We start from the raw sequence: 22,233 nt of genomic DNA on the forward strand, positions 1-22,233 counted from the left end.
GAATCTAGTAATAGAACAAAGAAAAAAAAAACGAAATTTCAGACATATAAACAAAACATAGAACCAAGAGTCCTCAAAGTAAACCTGGAAAATGTTAAAGTATTTATTAAGTAGGAAAGAAAACAGGACCCTGATACAGTAAAAGAAATGACTATGCTCATATGTAGAAAAGGAGCAAGCAGAAATTCCATGTGGTGTACGCAGTGCAAACTCCAGACATATGAGGTGTAGTGGGATCAGAAGCAGGCCAGCAGAGAAGGTAGACATTGCATGCAGCAGGTGCAGAGTAGGAATAAAGAGTAAGTACACATGGAAGAGTCTACTGGTTGTCTCCAATGCCTAGGCTGCTTTCTAAAAGTAACTGATAATTTCTCTTACTTAGGAGGCCTATTTAGCACTGGAGGTGGGTGGTCAGAAAATGTAAAAGCCAGTGTAAGAACCAGTTAGTAATAGTTTGGTGAGTGTGGTCAGAGAAAGGGGCAGTAATTCCAAATAGTGCACATTTTGATGACTGCCAAAGCTATGCCAGCATGGAAAGCAAATTTAAAGGATTATTATGAGGTGTGTGTGTATATATATATATGTAAAATTTTTAAGTATTTCTCTACAAGTTTTCTATAGAACCTACAGCCAGCACTGAAAGTTTTGGGTTGTGTGGTAAGAAGTTTGCTTCCCAATCACATTGTTCTGAGTTCAGTCCTGCTGTGTGGCATCTTGAGCAAGTGTCTTCTATTACAGCCTTGTGCCAACCAAAGCCTTGTAAGTGGGATTTGATAGACAGAAACTGAAAGAAGCCCCTCACATGTATATATATATATATATATATATATATATATATATATATATATATATATTGTTGTGGGTGGTCATATTTTTTCCCAATTAGTCATATGCACTATATAGTTGGTTTTCACTTCAACTTTATTATTATTATTTTAGTGTCCTTTGTCTGAAATCTTGTGACCTCTTTAGCGACTCTCCATCTCTGAAGAGGTCACAGAATGTGTAACAAAAGATTTCAGACAAAGGACACTAAAAAATTAATGATAATAATAAAGCTGAAGTGAAGACCAAATATATAGTGTGTGTGTTTCATTGGTAAAATATGACCATCCACAAATATAACACTATCTGTTTCAACACATGATTTTACATTAGAAATTTTGCAAAACAAATACATAAAAAATGCATGAGTGCGTATATATATGTATACATATATATAGCAATTAGAAAATGGAGGAGAATATGCTGTACTCAACGACTTGCAGACAGTGTATTCCGTTGAATTAATTAACTTATTTTGTAACTAAAATGACAAAAACCACAAAATACAAATGTTTATGACAAACCATGTTATATTAACAATCAAGGTTACAAATATAAAGTACATTAGGAATTTGAGAATAAACATAAACTTACATCTGTTTCGGCCTAGCATTGGCATGCCCCATTCTATCCGAGTAGCTCCTGCCGGAGTAATTAGCAGATGAAATGCTGAAATGGGGGTACATGCACGATTTGCTAGGCCTCTTCAGAGATTCACAAAAATTCCACACAAATATAAAGTAAAAAATAAAAATGAAAATAAAATAGAAATAAAAATAAGGGTACAGTAAAAATAAAATAAATAAATGAAAAATGAAAATATAAAATATAAAAATATAAGGCACATAAAAAGCCTACAAACAGTATATAAGGTCATACAAATAGTTATAGACACTCCAATACACATGTCCGTGACTGTGTGCATAACCATACTTGGATATCAAATGATTCAAGAGCATATATATATATGTGAGTACATACGTGTGTATATATCTATCTATCCCCTCACACATACGTATACATATACAAATATGTATACACAGACATTCTCCTACGTACATGGTCCCTGGTACCAATGCTATCCGCTGAGGAAAGGGTGGCATTCATTACCAAAGACCACTATGATTTAAATCTAACATCCAAGAACAAGAATGGTCCTAGTGGGCTTTCACATACTTTTGGTCTCCCGAGGTGCCATGCAATGGAATTGAACTCCAAACTCTCGAGTTACAAAGTTAACTTCATAATTTCATTGCCATGCTTGTACCTCATACATAGGCTCAGTCATTGATTTTCAGTTAGAAATAATTTCTCTTAGTTTTTTTGTGTTTTAAATAAATTTTATAGTTTCCAAAAATCCTTTTTTCCCCCTTATTTCACTGACACATGGCTAAACTAAAGAATCTCTTAAGGATGGCTTTTGGTAGTGCTAAATATGGCAGATGAATCCTGAGCATTGAATATAAATGCTATTTATATCTTTAAATTCTTATACACAACTGGGTGCTGCTAATGTTGCTAATGTTGAACCTTGTTTTTTTGTAGATGAAGTAAAGCTTGGTGTTCACATAGTTTCTAATTCTTGCTGTCTTGTAAGTGGATTTATTCTGTGCTAAGTCAGTTTCTTGATTGCCTTGTTAAGTAAACATTGATGAATATCTACATTTGGTTGCTGTATCTCTGTCTGAAATGTATAGTTTTCTAGTATTAACATCCAGTATTAGGATCTCATTTATAACTGGCGAGCTCTGTGACAAATTACTGAACACTCCATTTCTTGGAGTTTGTACCTTGCTACAAACATTGTGTTTTCTGGTAATATAAGGTTTCATACTGAGTTTTAAAAATTGTTTTCAGGATGTAATTAATTCATGATATTAAGTTACCAGTAAGTTGAATTGATTCTCAATTGGTAACAATTCCTCTTAAGTTTTCTTGTTTTTAGAAGTATTTTGAATTTTATAGTTTCTCCATTCCTGCTTTTCATTAAATTCTATGCTTTGTCGGAAGTCTCTCCTACTAGTACACTTGAGAGTCATGTTGACACTAAAACATAATATTTCTCCTCTCTTTTACTTGTTTCAGTCATTGGACTATGACCATGCTGGGGCACTGCCTTGAAGGTTTTAGTCAAAGAAATCAACTTCAGTACTTATTTTTTTCAAGTCTGGTAGTTATTCTATTGATCTTATATACCACACCATTAAGTTACAAGGATGTAAATGAATCAACACCAGTTGTCAAGCAGTGGATCTTGCAGAGTTGAAAATTTGTGTCATGCTTTAATGCCTACTTTCCATGGTTTCTCCAGCTGGATCCTTCTCCTAATGCCAACCACTCTACAGAATGAATTGGGTACTTTTTCTCATGTTACTAGCACTAGTGAAACTTGCCTCTTAAATGAGGAAGAATAGAAGAGAGTGTGATGATTTTAGGTGGGAGATGAGGGGAGGTAAGCAAAATTAGAACAGGGTGGTAGTGGAGAGAATAACAGAGCAGTGGAGTACACATTAATTAGAGGTGGGGAGAGAGTATGGCAGAGAATAGGAAAAAGAATGGATTAGTGTTAGGAGTTATAAGAGAAAAGAAAGGGGGACTGAGTAGAAAAGTGATAGAATGGATTGTGTAGGAGGAGTCTAGGGCTATCGTATAAGTGTGAGGTATGGATAGAAATTACGAGGGGAAGGGGATAAGTAGGGAGCAATAGAGTAGGGTAGAGAGGATGCCTTGCAGAGGTGGTCCACAAATTTGTAGGTAACAGTCAAGATACTTGAATACTTTATAATCAAAATATTATTCATAAGAAAATGGGAGAGTGTTAACTTTTATGAATTACAGGTACTACTCATTTTTGCCAGCTGAGTGAATAAGTGGAAGAAGATGAAAGTGTGTATAGTTTGAAGAATAATTTGTTCAGTTAACATGATAAAAAAAAAAAGCAACAGCATATAACCCATACATAAATGTGATGTGCATTTTCCATTAAAGATGACCACACCTATTTAGTGACTGAGCTCAAAACATACTGAAGTTGACTTAGCTTTTTATTTTATTGACCTTGGCAGACAATAAATCATTGACGTTTATGCACACTTAAGCATCAAATCTGGCTCATCACTAACAATGCTAAATTCACTATCCTGCTAGAGATGATGTTAAACTATCCTGTATTGGTAATCTATTTAATCACTGTCATCTAATCTATCTAATCCTGTTCTATTGATTACTTTTAGCATAATTTTTCTGTTCAAATGTTATGTACTAGGTTGATGATATGAGAGTGCAGATATTGTGCTCAACAAGCCACCAAAAGGTCATGAGTTCCATCCATTGTGCTTATAGGAAAGACATCAAGTCCACGTCACTATAAGTCAATTAACTTGAGAGTTTTGTTAGCCTGTCTTTTTCCTTGAGAAACTGCCTTTCTTCAGGAAACTCATGTGTTGTCTCAGTAACTTACTGTATAAAATGGTACCGCAAAAACCCCTATCACAAGAATATAATGATACTGTTTATTGGAAGTGGCTATTTTGTGCTTCCTTTTTTATCTTTGTTAAAATTTGTCCAAGTTTCAACTTAACTCTTTAGCATTCACATTACTCTGTCTGATGTGATTCTTATGTATTCACATTGTTTTGAATTAATCATGCATTATCTTATAGCTAAGAATTGTCATGTTATGGTTACTTAGTTTTAGAAAGACATTGTAGGATAGGTGTGAGAAGCAAAATCTGGCCAGTTTTAACATAAAACTGGTTGAATATTTAGGCTGGATATGGTCAGTTTGAATATTAAGGGGTTAAAGCCAACCTACAAATTTTCTTTTTCCTATGTATATGTCTCATTTTTCTAAGTTAGAAAAATAAATAACAGAAAATTTCTTATTGAACCAAGTTCTAACCTTGACATTAATTCTTGCTTATAGCTTCTACATGTTTCTTGTTATATGTAGTTATAAGGAAGAAAATAGTAATAATTATTATTGAAAGCTGATAAGTTTGGCAGAAATAGCTGGACACTAGGCTAAGTAATGACTTTAAGGTATTTAATTTTGTACTACTATATGCTGATATCAAGTACATGCATTATTTGATTGTGGGTCATCATATATCTGGTACTGCGTTTCATGTATACAGTGAAGAGAATAGTTTTATACCAGTCCTTGCCTGTGGGTACTTTCTGTTGCATGCATTCAGGCTGGAATTCCAGTTGGGGATTATCATGATCTCATAGTGCCCTGACATCCTTTGCACTTAATGTCAGAAAACATTGTTCTAAACTCATTGGCCAATTCTCTCTTCTCTTCTCCAATATCTGTGGACTTCAGTCCAGCCTAGGCTGCATATGTCAGTAATATTCAAACCATGCCTCTTACTCCTTTCTGAGACAGATTTCTCACCTTTTATTCATATTACATCACTACTGTTCAAGTTATACTCTACATTCAAAATTGAACTCTGAAAAAGAGAGAGTGTGTGTGTGTGTGCATACCTGTGTAGGTTCCATTCTCCTTTCCACTCACCTTTTTCACCAGCAACAAATACATCCAGTTACGCATCCTTCCTTTACTGCTCTCTGGAATCCTCCAACCACATCACTTCTTGTATGAAAGACTTCTCTGAAGTCATTGTTTTCTGTTATTTCAGTGCGCAGAACTTTTGTTTCTCACATTCATCCCATATTGATTTTACTATTTCAGTAACTCCAAACATCCTTGATCTCTTTCTCACCCCTAAACCTAACCTCTACCAAACCATCACTGTTTGGTGATGGTTTGGTAGAGGTGCAAGCATGGCAATGAAATTATGAAGTTAACTGTACCTGTCAGGTTATTTAGCTGCTACTTTATTGTGACTACCTACCACATATCTATACACTATGCATCATTCCTCACTTTTGGACCCAGTGGCACATCATGTCAGCTGACTGGCAGAACTCTGTCAGTTCTATTTCTATGCTAATAATCCCTGGATATGACTTAAAACTGCATCTAATAGTGGGGCCCTGATTCACAAGTTCCAGTGTTTTGAGGAGTGTAGAGCACCTCTTAGCCACTATTGTTTCCAGGTCTACTCTGACCCTGTATGGTAGCACCTACTAGGGTCCCAGCAATGAGTTAATTGACATGTCATAGAATTGCCTCTGGAAGAAGGTCATTCACTAACATTCCAATGGATGGCAGACGAGGTCTTTCAACTCTTTAGTACTTGTTGCATCAGACCAATATGATTTTGAAGGACAAGAGAATGGGACTGGGTTTGCACAAATTGTGCCCTCCATACTAATGAATCCCTGCTGCCTTGTAGGGTAATTTATTGAGTATTTAAAAAAGACTAAGGGAGTAATAAACCCCTACAGAAAATCTGGTGGGAGGGACCCTAAGGCAGATGTGTATGGTTATTACTTAGCCATTATCTGGCATCCCTTGAGACTCCCTGGATACTGTGAGCATATTGACTTGTCTTTCCTTTTTGATGCATCCATGTGTGGAGAAGTGATAGGTGTATTTGGGTAGGTATTTCCTTCTGGAAATGGTCAAGACACAGCAGAGGTAGCTAAGTTACTGTTTCTGCAATACTGTTGCCCATGACAAAAAAGCCAACCATCCCTGGCAGCCTCACAACCCCATGTTCTCCAAGTGGTTCATTCATAGCTGCACTGCAGTGTGTCAGGCAAAGAATACAGCCGACAAACTGGACAGATTTTACTCAGCATCATGACTCACAATTGCATTGCCCACAAGCTCTTCCATCTCACAAACTGTAACCAGTCTTTTTGATCTTTTGCCAGAAGGATCTCGACCAGGTTTGTGGTCTTCTTCATCCTGCCACTTTTCGAACATGATGTTTCTTTAAGTAGTAGTACTCTCTTGGAGAAGGCCTCCACATTCGCTACCTCTTTTGCATCCAAATCTATATTGCTCACATTAGCTTTCTTCTCATACATAATCTGTATCTGTATTATGTGGATACTGTAGCCAACGAACCTGTGTTTATGAAATTGTGTACATATTACAAACTATAGAGGTGCACCTTTTTGGAATGTAAAAAATCACATGAAGTTCTAATTAAATTGTTACAAGTCATGTTTTTAGATATTCTATACCAAGCAATGTTTGTCCCTCAATGCTGGGTTGAATTCTAATGACATTGTATCATTAGGTAGTGAGAAACAGTATGTTACAATGTCATCGAAGAATATACCATTCATTGGAAAAAGGAACATGTAGTTATTTCTTAAAATCAAATCAAAAAATTAAAAATATTTTTTCTCTTCTTACACAATCTTTGTATGTATGAAAATATGTATGTGCATGTGTCTATATGTAGGTATATACTTACACACGCACACATTCTTATGTTGGATTTTGTATGATATTTAGAAAATTTTTCTAAATATACTCCAGCTCAAGTTTGACTTTTCTGTCAAAATTAAACTTATACATCATACAAACTTTTATGGCTAATGTTAGTTAATCTTGATAACTTTTTTTTTCATATTTTTGATGGAAAATCTGATTAGCTTAACTAATTTTTATTTGCTTCAGGCTTATGTTGTTACATCTCATGTCAATGCCAATACAGATTTGTAGCTTTTCATACAGAAGTACAGTAGTTGATGGTAATATATACTTTTGACAAAACACACTTCCAGTTTTCACTGGTGATGGGACAATTGACTGAGTTTGTTTTATTGATTTCAGATCTTAAATATCATAGTACCAAAGCTAAACATTAAATCTCTTACATCTGCACAAGGACGTACATATATACGGCAGATTTAATGCTGAGCACATTGAGCCCAGAGTATTACTTGTATATATTTTATTGACCCAGAGAAATTAGAGACAAGCAAAAACTCAATGTGTCATTTTGAATTTTGTAACACATTTTCTTAAAAGTAATGTTATTGATTATAAGATGTCCTGTGGGCTAATGGCTTGTTCACTGCATTTATGACAGGGAGAACAACTAGGGAGTTTTCTGTGCTAGTCATGCAGAGCAAATGCTATATATTTGAAGTGTGTTCTTGCCATTGGTGAAAGATACACAGTAATTTAGTCAAGCAAACATTAATTATTACTCAGACTTTGAATTTGAATTATTACATAATTTTAAAAATATTTTCTCTTCATTAGTTGTTGTTGTTGTTTACAAAAAGAGAGAGATGGATGTTCGGAGATTGTGAGTATGAAACTCACTTCAGTTGGGATGCTTTCTCATTTTTTTTTCTTAAAAATCATTTACCCACAACAGTTGTCATCATCATCATCGTTTAACATCCATCTTCCATGCATGCATGGGTAGGATGGTTGACAGGAACCAGCCAAGTACAAAAACTACCCTAGGCTACTGTATCTGTTTTGGCAGGGATTTTATGGTTAGATGCCCTTCCTAACATCAACCACTCCACAGAGTTGACTCAGTGCTTTTAATGTGGCACTAGCACAGGTGAGGTTAGTTTTGGCATGATTTTTACAGCTGGATGCCCTTCCAAATGCCAACCACATTACAGTGTGGACTGGATGGTTTTAACGTGGCACCAGCACTAGCAGGGTAACCAAGTAACTCACAAGACAAGTAATTATGAGAGGAGCAGGGCATTTGAGGAGGGGAATTTGTGTCAGAAGATGAAAGGTTAGATGAAAGAGACAGAAGCAGGTGTCTTGCCACAACAGAGGGAGCATTAGAGGAGGTGATCCAGTATCAGATGATGAAAGGTTGGAATGTAACAGAGGAATAGCGAGGCAAAAATGGGTGTCTTGCTATAGAGGAGGTAGATGGTTACCCAGTGAGAAAGAAAGAGAGAGAGAGACACACATACACACAGACAGACAGACAGAGATAGAGAGTGAGAGTGAGATACAAGAAAGAGGCTAGAAACAAATGTGATGATGTAAAGGAGATACTTAGTTACCTAGTCAGGAAAAACAAGAGGAGAGAGAGAGAGAGAGAGAGAGAGAGAGAGAGAGAGTCCCTACTCTCTCTCTCTCTCTCTCTCCTTCAGCAAAAGTGGAAGAGAGAGCACAAGAGAGACGGTGTAGTGCTAGGGTATACTCACAAGTAACAAGAATATGAGCATAGAACCTGGGTAGAAAAATAGGGTGCAAGTGTTGAGGTATGGGGAGCAATGATACAGTGTGCAGGGCAGTGAGGTTAAGAAAGGGGATTGGAAAATAATCATAATTTATGAAGAGGAAATGTGTGGAAGAGAAAGATGCAGTTAGAGGAGGAGTTGTAGTTTGGGTTCTTAGGGTAACGTGGGTGAAAAGTGTGTTGTTACATGTGGGTGGAACACAACTCTTCTTTTATGGACGGGTTTTCTCTAGAACCACATATTGCCAAACATCTCAGTCCACTGCAATTTCCTCTGTGTGCCCCAACATCCTAAGATCATTCCTCACCCCTTCATCCCATGTCTTCCTGAGTCTCCTTCTTCCACAAGTACCTGTTATGGCCTGGAGAACTATGATGAATAAGAGTGGACTAAGATCCCTGGTGTACACCAACTTGTATGTTAAATTCATCACTGTATTCAAGGCCAGTTCTCACCTTACTGACAGCATTGCTTGAACTGCTCTAACAAGCCACTCCTCTACTCCTAGTTTCCTTAGAGACCACCAAATAAGAGAGTGGGGACCCTGTCTAAAGCTTTCTCCAGGTCAACAAAGGTTAAGTACAATGGCTTACTTTTACAGTGGATGAATAATATTCTTAAGCTCAATGTTTACATTTTTATGACCTTTTCTGTTCTCTCTGACAAATATATATTATTTGCCTATGGCAGTGAATGGATAATATTTTTAAGTGCAATGTTTACTTTCTCACCAATCCAACTATAAAATGAAGTTAAGCTAAAAATGTCTTAAAAAATGAGAATTATACTTAAATGCAACTTCTAGGCAGTATAGTTTACTCATTTCTTTGTCGTTTTTGTTTTAATTGTGCTTAAACAAGAGAACTCAATGAAAGGAATATAATGCTGTTCACCATATCAAAACTGGTGCAGTAGGGAAGAATGACGAGGGATAAGTTGGCCAAATTTGAATGAAAGTAAGGCATAAATTTCCCTTTAAGCCGTTTTATCTGTATCATTTTACTCTTTTACTGGTTTCAGTCATCTGACTGCGGCCATGCTGGGGCACCGCCTTTTAGATAATAAAAAAATATGTTGTACTGAGGAACCTATCAGAAGGTTGAAATAGCATTGTCTACAACTACTAGGACTCTTAAAAAGAAAAAAGAAAATGGATTATATGGAAATATTATTTCATATGTTCTCTCACTCAAGAAAATGACCTTTCATAATAAAAAAAAAAAAAAAACCCTGAAGCAGTTCTCATTTCTTAAAGGGTATCTTCACCCTCTCTTATATTTCTGAGTAAACTCTCTCTCTCACTCTAAAAGCAACTATAGGTGGCACCACCAACGGTCCCCAGTCAAAAAAAAATTAATAAACGCAAAAGAAAGTTCCCACTTGAAAATTAGTTATGCTTTCTTTAAAGATCTAACGAAGAGGAGGCTAATGATTGAAAATTACATCAGCATTGGTGCTGATGAAAGACTTCTTTAGCAAAAAGTGCTCACATTTGTGAGGGTTACTAATAAATTTTGGGACATTGAAAGCTTTGTAAATAATTAAATGTGCAAAGAAAATGGATAGAATTGTATTGGTTCAAAATTTTGACCCAGTTTCAGTGTGGTCCCACCTGGATGTGTGTATAATGTGAGTGTTTTTTTTTAGGGTAGCATTGTATAAGCTAAAAATTTTCCAATTTTCTAATATTTTGAAAGTATGTATTTTCAATAAATATGTAGAGAGCAGTCTTTTGGTGCAAAAGTATCAGCTTTTGAGATGCAAAAAATATCGTTTTTCATTCAAATTCAGAAAAAAATACTGAGTTTCATTGAGAATAAGATTATTTTTAGATTTAAAGCAGAAATATCTCAACTTAAGCTCATTAAATTGTGCACTTGTTTTCAAAGTAGGAGTTATATCTTTTTTTAATTGATAGACCAATAATTGTTTTCTTTTATTTTTCATACCAACTGGTAAAAATTAATGCAAATATTAATTAAAACAATAAATATAACTGTATAACCCAAATTTAGGCCTGTAAGTTATGTTGGGGAAAAATTAATGAAATACATTTAAACCAGCCATATCTGGCTCAAATATTCTACCTGGTCTAGGTTCAGACTGGCCAAATCCAGCCTCTCACACCTACCCTACAATGTCATTCTAGAAATATGCAATCACATCATCAAAATCTCAAAGCTGCAGCATTAATCCAAAGCAATATGAATAAATAAGCCTGACATTTGACAGAGTAATCTGAATGCTGAAGGGTTAAGATTTGAGAAATTAATGGAATTAAGCATTAAATATTTATCATTGTTAAATATAGGCACAGGCATGGCTGTGTAGTAAGAAGCTTGCTTCCAAGCCACATGGTCCCAGATTCAGTCCTGCTGTGTGGCACCTTAAGCAAGTTTCTTCTACTATAGTCTCAGGCTGACCAAAACCTTGTGAGTGGATTTGGTAGACAGAAACTGAAAGACGCCTCTCATATATGTGTGTGAGTGTCTTTGTGTCTGTGCTTGTCCCCCCACTGCTTGACAACCAGTGTGTTTGCGTCCCCGTAACTTAGCAGTTTGGCAAAAGAGACCAATAGAATAAGTACCAGGCTTATATAAAAAATCAAGTGCTGGAGGTTTATACATTCGACTAAAAATTCTTCAAGGCAGTGCTCCAACATGGCCACAGTCTCATGACTGAAACAAGTAAAAGATAAAATATATTATGAAAAATATTTTGTATTGAAATAGTCACAGGGTTAGCTCTGTGCTTATGATGTTCACTTCTGAACCACATCGCTGTGTGTTCAGTACACTGCATGCCTATTATCAGCAGGATGCTCTTCCTTGTGCCAACTACTCTGTTGAGTATAGTGAGTGCTATGTTTGTGGCACTATCACTAGTGAGGTTTCTAAGTAACACAGATATAGAAAAAAAATCCCTCTTGACTGAGTGGGGATGTAGTAAGATGTTCTTATGCTAGGTATTAAGTAGCTATTGTATGACTGGGACATGAATAGGTTTCTTGCTGTAGAGGAGATACCTAACCATCTTACATTATATAAAGGTGGGTGGGAGTAGCTGGAAATAAAGTTAAAAATGTTGGGGATGAGTTGTCAGAACACACCTTGAGGGTGCAAGAAGGTTAGTGGAAGAGAGAATAGGGACAGATCAAGAAAGGTGGCTGGGTAAGCTTGCCGGAGCATAAGAGATAAATGGTGAGAGATGATGGGATAGAGGTGAATAGTGAACAAGGCTGGAGGCATGATCAATATATGTGTGTATATGTATGTGTGTGTGTGTGTGGTGTAATTGTATAAAAGAGCATGTTTGTGTGTAGATATGCAAGTATACCTCAGCGTATATATTTGTGTTTGTAAAATATGTATGTGCATATACACTTGCTAACCTGCATCTGTGAGGGTGGATGATAATTGAAGAGCCCACTAAAATAGTAAACTATATAGATATAATGTTTATTTCTCTGTTATCTGATAGTCATGGCTACAAATCTCTATTTAGAGGCACTGTGACAATACATGCACACTTCTTTCTTTATGGTAAAAAAATTCTTCCTCACTAGAATGTTTAAAGCTAATTCCTTAATATAACACATTGCAATAGTTGATCAAATATAAATAGTAAGAACTAGTAATGTGAGTTATGAAACTTCTGAAGATTCAACAATGCATTGAAATTATAAAATTTTCTTTATATAGCTGATGTTTGTTCATTGTTAATGAAATGTGCATAAGATGATGTAAGTGAATGTTATATAAACAAACTCTCTTATTTGTTTTACTCTTTGTATTTACTTAATGGCCTAAGCAAATGTAAATTCCACCCAGATGAGACTCAGCCTTATAATACCAGTCATTCTCACATTTCTTTTTGGATATCCAACATAATGCACTGATTATTTGTTGTCCAATTATTATCTAAATTGCTCTCTATAATTATGCATACAAGCATAAATATATATGTACACATGTATATATACACACACACACACACACAGATATATATTGTCATTGACATTAACTCATATCCAAGTAGTTCATCTGCAGTTATATATATATATATATGTGTGTGTGTGTGTACACACACACACACACACACACACACACACACACATACACATGCATGCACACACAGGTGGATGATTTAGTGGTTAAGGTGTTGCACTCACAATTGCAAATTTATGGTTTCAATTTCCAGACCGAGTGCTACATTGTGTTCTTGAGCAAAACAATTCATTTCATGTTGCTCTGTGACCATTTTGTCATCTGACATGTGGCATGTTGTGCACCTGTACAGGTGATGTTGATTTGATGGAGGGAGTGAGCTTATGTGAACATAAACATTTGATCACTATAAACAAATCACTGGGTGTAGTTGTTCAGCAAGAAATTGCAGAACATTCATATGTTGTCTAATGATGGGTCCATGATACACACAGGGTGTTTGTGCTAAATTTGACCATTTTCATGTATCCTTTTTGCAGGAACAGTTTGATGTATTGGTGAGCAGTCAACAGCATTGGAGAGCATAAAAATTAAGTTGTAGGTGAGAAAAAGTTAGATGACATGGAAGACTGGAAACCTTCTGAATATTGGAAAAGAGTTACTTGTATCACAGTGATTCATACCAGGTGTCAAAATAGCGACATCATGACTGCTGTTCAATGCTCTGTGAACAATGTAACGACTATCATACATGATGTGGTCAGCAGGAAGGGAGATAGCAGGTGTTCTGACTGCATCCAAATGCCAGAATTCATTCAACAACAGCAGAAACCGAACCTTAAACTCAATTCAGGTGGTTATTTGAAGCTGATGAAGACTGGTCCAAACCTGACTGGAGATGGTTGCTGCTGGATGGTCATATGCATGACAGCAAGACCTGGCTCCTTGTTATTCCTCCAGAAATGTTGTTGAAGAATTTCTGTAACTTCCCCAGCCCTAATTTCTGGCCTCGTAAATTCCCCTGATTGTAATCCCATGGGTTAATGGATTACTATGTGTGGGGTTGGTTGAGAGACACACCAACTACTCAATGTGCACCACCAAGGCAGGGCTGTGGCCAAAATCAAGGAGGTGTTCAAAGAACTTCCTAAGGGCACAGTGAGGAATGCATGTGCCTTTTTCTGGAGCTGTCTTGAGGCCATGGTAGAAGCTGATGGCAGCTATAATTCAGCCGTATCTAATTGATATTTTTTGATTTTTTTAAACACCTTTACTTTTGGATAGGATATTGTGTTTTTTCCCCCTTTTATGCAAACTATCAAATGTATCCTGAACTCCCCATAACAAAATACAGTGAATGGCCTTCTTACAGGTTCAAATGTGCATCAAGCATATTTGAACTGGTAGCAGGTTTGTACTGCTTAGTGCTGTCACCCCGTGTGTGTGTTTGTTTGTGTGTGTGTGTGTGTGTGTGTGTGTGTGTGTGTGTGTGTAGGAGCAGGCGTGGCTGTGCGGTACAAAGCTTGCTCCCCAACCACATGGCTCTGAGTTCAGTACCACTGTTTGGCACATTGGGCAAGTGTCTTCTACTATAGCCTCGGGCCGACCAAAGACTTGTGAGTCGATTTGGTAGATGAAAACCGAAAGAAGCCTGTTACATATATATATATGTATATATTTGTGTGTGTTGTTTGCCCCTGCCATCGCTTGACATCCGATGTTGGCGTGTTTACGTCCTCGTAACCTAGCGATTCGGCAAAAGAAACCGATAGAATAAATACTAGGCTTACAAAGAATAAGACTTGTGTGTGTCTTTGTGTCTGTACCTCCATCACCGCTTGACAACCGGTGTTGGTGCGATTTGGCGGAAGAGACCGATAAGGCTAGACTTTTAAAATAAGTCTCTGGGGTCGATTTCTTCTACTAAAACCGTTCAAGGCGGTGCTCCAGCGTGGCTGTATTCAAATGACTGAAGCAAGTACAATGATACTCACACACAATTTTTTATATATATGTATATAAAATTTTGTTTGTAATATTAAATGTCTTCTCACTTATCTTTTAAGACTGAAAGGGAGAGAAAAAAAAAAGAATATCAAGTAATCTCCCTTGCATTGCTGTAAAATTTCAAATAATTGATTTGTTTTTCCTATTCTTACGTATTTAGTGTGAAACCTGTATATGCCCGAATCGCGCGCGCCAATGAGAGAGAGAGAGAGAGAGAAAGAATTTGTTTAGTCTGCATGTTTTTATATACAAATAAAGACAAGTGGTTTTTCTGCCATTTATGCGTCATAAAAGCTTTATTTCTTGAGTTGTTTGAATATGTTGGTGGCTGTGTGGTAACAAGTTTGTTTCTCATCCTTTTGGTTCCCAGTGCGTGAAACTTTGGGCAGTGTCTTCTCCTATAGCCCCATGCCGACAAAAGTCTTGTAGATTTAGTAGATGGAAACTGAAAGAAGCTCGTCGTGTGTGTTTGAGTCTGTGTTTTTGTGTTTGTCCTTCTCCACTTATATGGAATCCATCTATTTCATATCTCTCTAACCTCAACTTTCAATTTTCCCTGTCCATTGTAAGATGTATGTTTAAAGGACCACCCACCATCTGTTGTACCCAGTACATTTTATCTTTATCCTCCCTGCTGTACTAAGGACTCTGTTCCTCTCTTCTCACAAATCCTGCCTCTTCCTCTGTCATTATTCTATCTCCTGGCTCATTTTGCTTTCTGTCTCTTGCTCACATTATCTTGATAGCACACATGCATATATGTCTCGGAATATTGAATACTCCTATCACCTATCCCTCTTTAGTCTTATGATCATCATTCATGCTACTATCTCTTTCTCTCTCTTCCTCTGTAAAGAGGTTGGTAAGCTATTGGTAATATGGAGTTAAGAGATCCCTTAAGCCATGTTGTGGACATGGCTATCTATATAGTGTGAAAAAATTCACTCAGCAGACTGTAAGGTGTGCGGTTGGGGCAACCCTTTCGTTTTATTGAAGATAGAACACTTCCCTAACTGTGATGTGAAAAAACATCCAGTACACTTAATTTTAGTTGGTGTTAAAGCATCCATTTCAACAAACCTGAAACTCACGACCAATCTAGATGAGCATCATGCCCTGAATGCTGGGTCTGACTATGGTGATGACATAAATCCATACACACAACACATGCCTAGGCGTGTGTGTGTATGAGGTGCATTCAAAAAGTACCCGACCTTTGAGCATAGAAATAAGCAATCTTGTACATCTCACAAATTTTATTTGATCACTTTCATAAAACTCCCCTTGGGGGTTCCCCCAGCATTTCTGTCACTGCTGATAATACCTGGAATGTTATGGTGCTCTGCTATTGCTTTTCCATGATTTCCGCTCAGGACTTAAATTGTTTTCTTTTCAGTGTAGTTTTCAGTTTGGGAAAGAGCCAGAAGTCACATGGTGTCAAGTTGGGAGAGTTAGGGAGCCTGTTGATGTGTTGTTCTTGACCAGAAAAGCTTGAATTATGAGGTGCATTCAAAAGTATTCACTGACACTCTCCACATGCTCAAATCCACCGCTAAAATGGAGTGCACTGATCCTATGCTAATTTTCACCTTGTGAGTAATTTCCTGTATTGTCGCTTGACAGTCTTCTATGGCTATTCAGCAAACCTTCTCAGTTGGCTCCTCGTTTCGGCTTGTGGATGACCTTCCTGAGTATGCCTCGCTCTCCACTGAGATGTGGCCATGTTTCTAGGAGTTGTACCACTCCTTGATCTGAGTTTTGTCCATGGCAACATCACCATAGGTCTGTTGAATCTTCTAGATGGTTTGAGCTTGAGCATCACCAAGCTTTTGGCAAAATTTGATGCATTTGGTCATGTGACATTAGTTTTGGTTGGGAAAAAATATAATTGGATACTTTTCAATGCACCTGGTATACACATACATACACACACACACACACGTGTATGTATACATGTTTGTGCGTATATTCTTTTCTCTTCTTTTATTTGTTTCAGTCATTTGACTGCAGCCATGCTGGAGCACTGCCTTTAGTCGAACAAATCGACCCCAGCACTTATTCTTTGTAAGCCTAGTACTTATTCTATCGGTCACTTTTGCCGAACCGCTAAGTTACGGGGACGTGAACACCCCAACATCGGTTGTCAAGCGATGGTGGGACACACACACACACATATATACACGACTGGCTTCTTTCAGTTTCCGCCTACCAAATCCACTCACAAGGCTTTGGTCGACCCAAGGCTATAATAGAAGACACATATATATATATATATATATATATATATATATATATATATATATACCGGAGTAAGCACCCCATTTCTAACAAAACTGTCTGATGAACGGGAACGTGAAACTCAGAGTAACAGCTTTTTGTTATATTTCTGCTGCTTTTAAATAAAGTATATATATATATATATATATATATATATATATATATATATATATATCATGTTTCCAAACAAGATAATAATTCCCCCTGCAAGAAGGATACAACAGACTGTAGCGAAGCAATATAGTGAGGTAGACTCAGTGGATGTTATACTACTACTACTACTACTACTGCCCCCCCCCCCCAAGTACCCTGTTGCCTAATAGAAAAAATATTCTTTTCTTCACTCCCAGGGTTGCATGAGAACTTTTCACCGTGACTCCAAACTATAACTATGTTTTCCTTTGCTATTTGTGCTCTTGTTTTATTGTTGATTCTCATGTTACTGTTAAGCTCCCTGTGTTGTTTAGATTTCTGCTGCTGTGTTTCGTGGGTCTGTTTTCATTGTTATATTTGTTTTGTGAATTATTCTATTGAGAGGTTTTGTAATATATATAATATTGATATTTAACTTGGGCAGAGACTGAATTTGAGAGGATGGTAATTATTTGCTTAAAGCAAATGAAACCCCAATTATTTGACTCCTACTTATTTTCTCAACCATAGAGGGATGAAAAGCAAAATCAACCTTGTTGGAATTCAAACTCAGACTTGTAGGCACAGACTTGGCTGTGTGGTAAGAAGCTTACATCCCAATCACATAGTTCCAGGTTCAGTCCCACTGTGTGGCACCTTGGGCAAGTGTCTTCAACTATAGACTCGGGCCGACCAAAGCCTTATGAGAGGATTTGGTTATTGGAAACTGTAAGAAGCCTATTGTATATATTTGTCTGTGTGTGACTTTGTATCTGTGCGTGTTCTGCACACCACCACTGGACAACCAGTGTTGGTATGTTTATGTCTGTAATTTAGCAGTTCAACGAAAGAGATTGATAGAATAAATATTGGGGTTCATTTGTTCAACTAAAATCTCTATAAGGCAGTGCCTCAGCCTGGCTGCAGTCTCATAACTGAGACATGCAAAAAGATAAAAAGAGATAAGGTACTGTGACTAAATAAAGCTTGATATTTAATCCCACATTATATCCATTCTGTCAATATACTGTCCTTATGTTTGCATTATTCTACTGCTTTATGTTTTATTCGGAGGCGCAATGGCCCAGTGGTTAGGGCAGCGGATTCGCGGTCATAGGATCGCGGTTTCGATTCCCAGACCGGGTGTTGTGAGTGTTTATTGAGTGAAAACACCTAAAGCTCCACGAGGCTCCGGCAGGGGATGGTGGCGAACCCTGCTGTACTCTTTCACCACAACTTTCTCTCACTCTTACTTCCTGTTTCTGTTGTGCCTGTAATTCAAAGGGTCAGCCTTGTCACACTGTGTCACGCTGAATATCCCCGAGAACTATGTTAAGGGTACACATGTCTGTGGAATGTTCAGCCACTTGCACGTTAATTTCATGAGCAAGCTGTTCCGTTGATCGGATCAACTGGAACCCTCGACGTCGTAAGCGACCGAGTGCCAACAAATGTTTTATTCATATTCATTGTGCCAAACTTTATACATACTGTCTCTTCTTTCATCCTCCGCATACGTATTTCAGTTATGAGGCCTTAATTTAAACTGGCTGTATCACGCCCAAGAATTAGATGTTAAAACCAGCTGAATATGGCCTCTCACACCTACCCTACAATGTCAGTCTAAAAGTAGGCAATCACATCATTGAAATCCCAAAGCTATGAGATAATGCATGATTAGTTCAAAACAATATGAATAAATAAGCATTACATTTGACAATGTAATTTTGAATGCTGAAAGGTTTAATAAATTTTTAATTCCTTACAAAAAAAAAGAACATAAGTTCTCAGTGATTCATCTTCGTTTCTTTGTCATTTCAGAGTAATTTCTTTAAGTATTATATTTTTTATCCCATATAAATTCTTAAAATAAGTACCATACCATCCAGTGTGGTATAAATTCAATCAACAAATTATAGCAGTTTCTTAAAATGTTGGTATAGTTAGAATAAATTATTTGTAAATCAAGGGACTTTTTTCCTGACTTTTGCAGTATTTTTGTGTTTTTAATATAGAACTGTTAAGTGTAACTATGTTTCCATCCATCCACCTTCTCCATCCATTATTTCTAGTAGAGTTGTGGTGGGGTAGAGTCCTCAGGCACCTCCTCCATAGGGCACTATCAGAAGCAACTGTCATTAGACTTTCTGGCTAGATTCCCAAGTCATCAACTAAGACTATAGACATTGTCCAAACCATCTCACTCTTGGTCTAACCCTAGGTGTTGTGCTGGTTGGTTCAATTTGAAGGATCTTTCTTTTGATTCTTTCCTGTGACATACTAATCATGTGTCCACAGTACAGGAGTTGTGACCTCTCAGTTTAAAGTAGTGGCTCAACCTGGAGAGATTCCTTGATTTCTAAGTCACACAACCTGTCATGTAACATCAGTCCAGAGATCCTTCGAAACAACCCCATTTTGGCCTTTGTATTTACATTTTCCTTAAATTTTAATTGAAGTTTAAAACTTTGTATTGAAACTTGGTTAAAATAAGAGATTAAAAATATCACTCTGGTACTGTTATCAACTTTATACTTTGCTTCCACCTCGGCATTGTTATATTCAGTAGAATTTTATCTGATTAATTTTATTATTCTTTTTCCTTCCACATTACTTTTAGAGAGAGGTGTTGGGTGAGAAGAAAATGCCTAAATGTATAACAAATGCAATAGCTGAAGTAAGCATGTACACCACTATTACTAAGCCAATGTGAGATATCAGTTCCCCCCACACATCCACACACAGTTAAGTGTCATTCAGTTCCATTCAATTTTTTCTCATGACAAGGCTTGATTGTGTTAGGTGAGGGCAGTTTTATTAGAAGATATAGTTTTATGACTGTACTCTTCACCTGCCATGCTACAACTTTCCCTGACAATAGGAAAGGAAGTAGTCATTGTGTAATTAATAATAGCAAAAGAGAGGGAAGAAAACAGTGGTAAAACTCTCCACATTTCTTTCATTACCTTCCTTATTTAGAATTAATGATTTTGTAAATCATTTTAAATATATCCACGAATTCACCTCTTGGTTTCTTGTCTTCATACGTAAGTTCTTTTTGCCTTCTTTTCTGTCCACATTTTGTGTCTCTTTCACCATTTTATTTTTACTTTTAAGCAAACTTTGTTCTGTGTGTTTTTCACCTATGAATTATTTACACAGTTTGTACATTATATTTGTGTATATGTGATTGAATGGCTTGCACTCATATGTGTTAATTTAACTGTTAATTGTTCGCTACATTTGAAATACTTATAGTTTACCTGAGATTTTATGGAAAATTATTAGGTCCTTTAAATATTTTTATGCATAGATAATATTTAGTCTGAGATATATTTTAGCTTTAATGTTTTCTAAATATTCATCTTATGAGACAGTTAAATGGAATTAAGGGATTATTGTTAGGAATAAACCTAGTCTTTAGCAATGTGACAGGGCTGTTGCTGCTCCTGTCCACAGCTTCAGTGATTCTAGTAGCTCATTGCAGTAGTCGTAGTAATAATAATAATAATTTCAAATTTTGGCACAGAGCCTGCAGGTTTTGAAGGGAGATGTAAACTGATTACCTCACCCCCAGTACTTGACTGGTACTTCTTTTGTCAACCCTAAAAGGATGAATGGCAAAGTTGACTTTAGCAGAATTTTAACTCAGAATGTAAAAATGCGACTCAGCATTTTTGTCTGGTGTGTTAACAGCTTGCTGCCTAAAATAATAATAATAATAATAATAATAATGATAATAATGATAATAATAATAATAATGATAATAATGATGATAATAATAATAATAATAATAATAATAATAATAATAATAATAATAATCCTTCCTACTATAGGCACAAGGCCTGAAATTTTATGGGTGGGGACTAGTCAACTACATCGACTCCAATGTTCAACTAGTACTTATTTTATTGACTCTGAAAGGATGAAAGGCAAAGTCAACCTCAGTGGAATTTGAACTGAGAATGTGAAGATGGATGAAATGCTGCCAGCTCATCACCTTAATAATAATAATAATAATAATAATAATAATAATAATGGAGATTTCTGACTTAGGCATAAGGCCAGTAAGTTGAGGAAGGGGCTTAGTCAATACCATCAACTTCTGTACTTAACTGGTACTTTATTTAATGCACTCTGAAGAGATTAAAAGCAAAGGTAATCCTGTTTGAACTTGAACTCAGAATGTAAAAATGCTGGAACAAATATTGCAAAGCATTTTTCTCATACAATTTTGCCAATAGGATATTAATCATTTCTTACATTGGTACAAGGCCAGGTATTTGAAAGGAATAATGACATTGACAGAACTGCAACTGAGTTTCAACTTCATTATAAAGTGACAAAATATTGTAAAGCATTCAGCCGGACATTTTACTGTAATAGTTATAACGGTAATGTGTACTGAAGTCATTTCGTGGTACAAACACACACACACACACTATCTCTCTTACTCTCTGTTTCGTCTCTCACTCTCTTTCCTCCCCACTTGTTTCCACCACTCCTTTCTGTAGGCAAAATATATTCCTATTCATACCTCACTGCTGTCACACATTATTATAATGTAGTTTATCATATAACATTATAGGCCTTGCTATAAGTTATCAAAAAAAACTAGCTATATCTTTGGGGGAATACTCATTTAGATGCTTGCTTACATTCACAGAATTTTCAGTTCTGGAAGGTAAATATTAACTTCGAAGAGGAGACACATTTTACACACAAGCTTGCTATTTGTGGGAGAAACTTTGATATCTTAACAGTAACTTGAAGATTAATTTATAGTGTTAATAACAACCATCTTATTATTTTTTTGTAATTTTCTTATAGATTACTTTTTTTTTAATGTGAATGTGGTTACTACCTCGAGATTCCTCTTATGTGCCTTTTCTCCCAACAGTTTATTTTCCCTGTTGTTTTATTAACCCCAATCCCCAAAAAGACACAG

The 22,233-nt window shown here is 36.5% G+C and overlaps 1 protein-coding gene across 43 annotated transcripts in view; it reads left to right on the plus strand.

Annotated features, from left to right (window-relative positions):
• LOC106874170 (uncharacterized) overlaps positions 1-22,233 on the plus strand; it is a 312,709-nt gene that overhangs the window by 32,771 nt on the left and 257,705 nt on the right. For 6 of the 43 annotated variants that reach the window (XM_089338835.1, XM_089338842.1, XM_089338850.1 and 3 more), the window contains exon 1: positions 20,044-20,332. The exons of the other annotated variants lie outside the window; for them this stretch is intronic. The gene's annotated coding sequence lies outside the window, so the exon portion shown is untranslated. Of the gene's footprint in view, positions 1-20,043; positions 20,333-22,233 lie in introns of those variants that run through there. 43 annotated transcript variants of the gene reach the window in all.

Source organism: Octopus bimaculoides, chromosome 21 (assembly GCF_046866305.1).
Source record: "Octopus bimaculoides isolate indiv1 chromosome 21, ASM4686630v1, whole genome shotgun sequence".
NCBI lineage: Eukaryota > Metazoa > Mollusca > Cephalopoda > Octopoda > Octopodidae > Octopus > Octopus bimaculoides.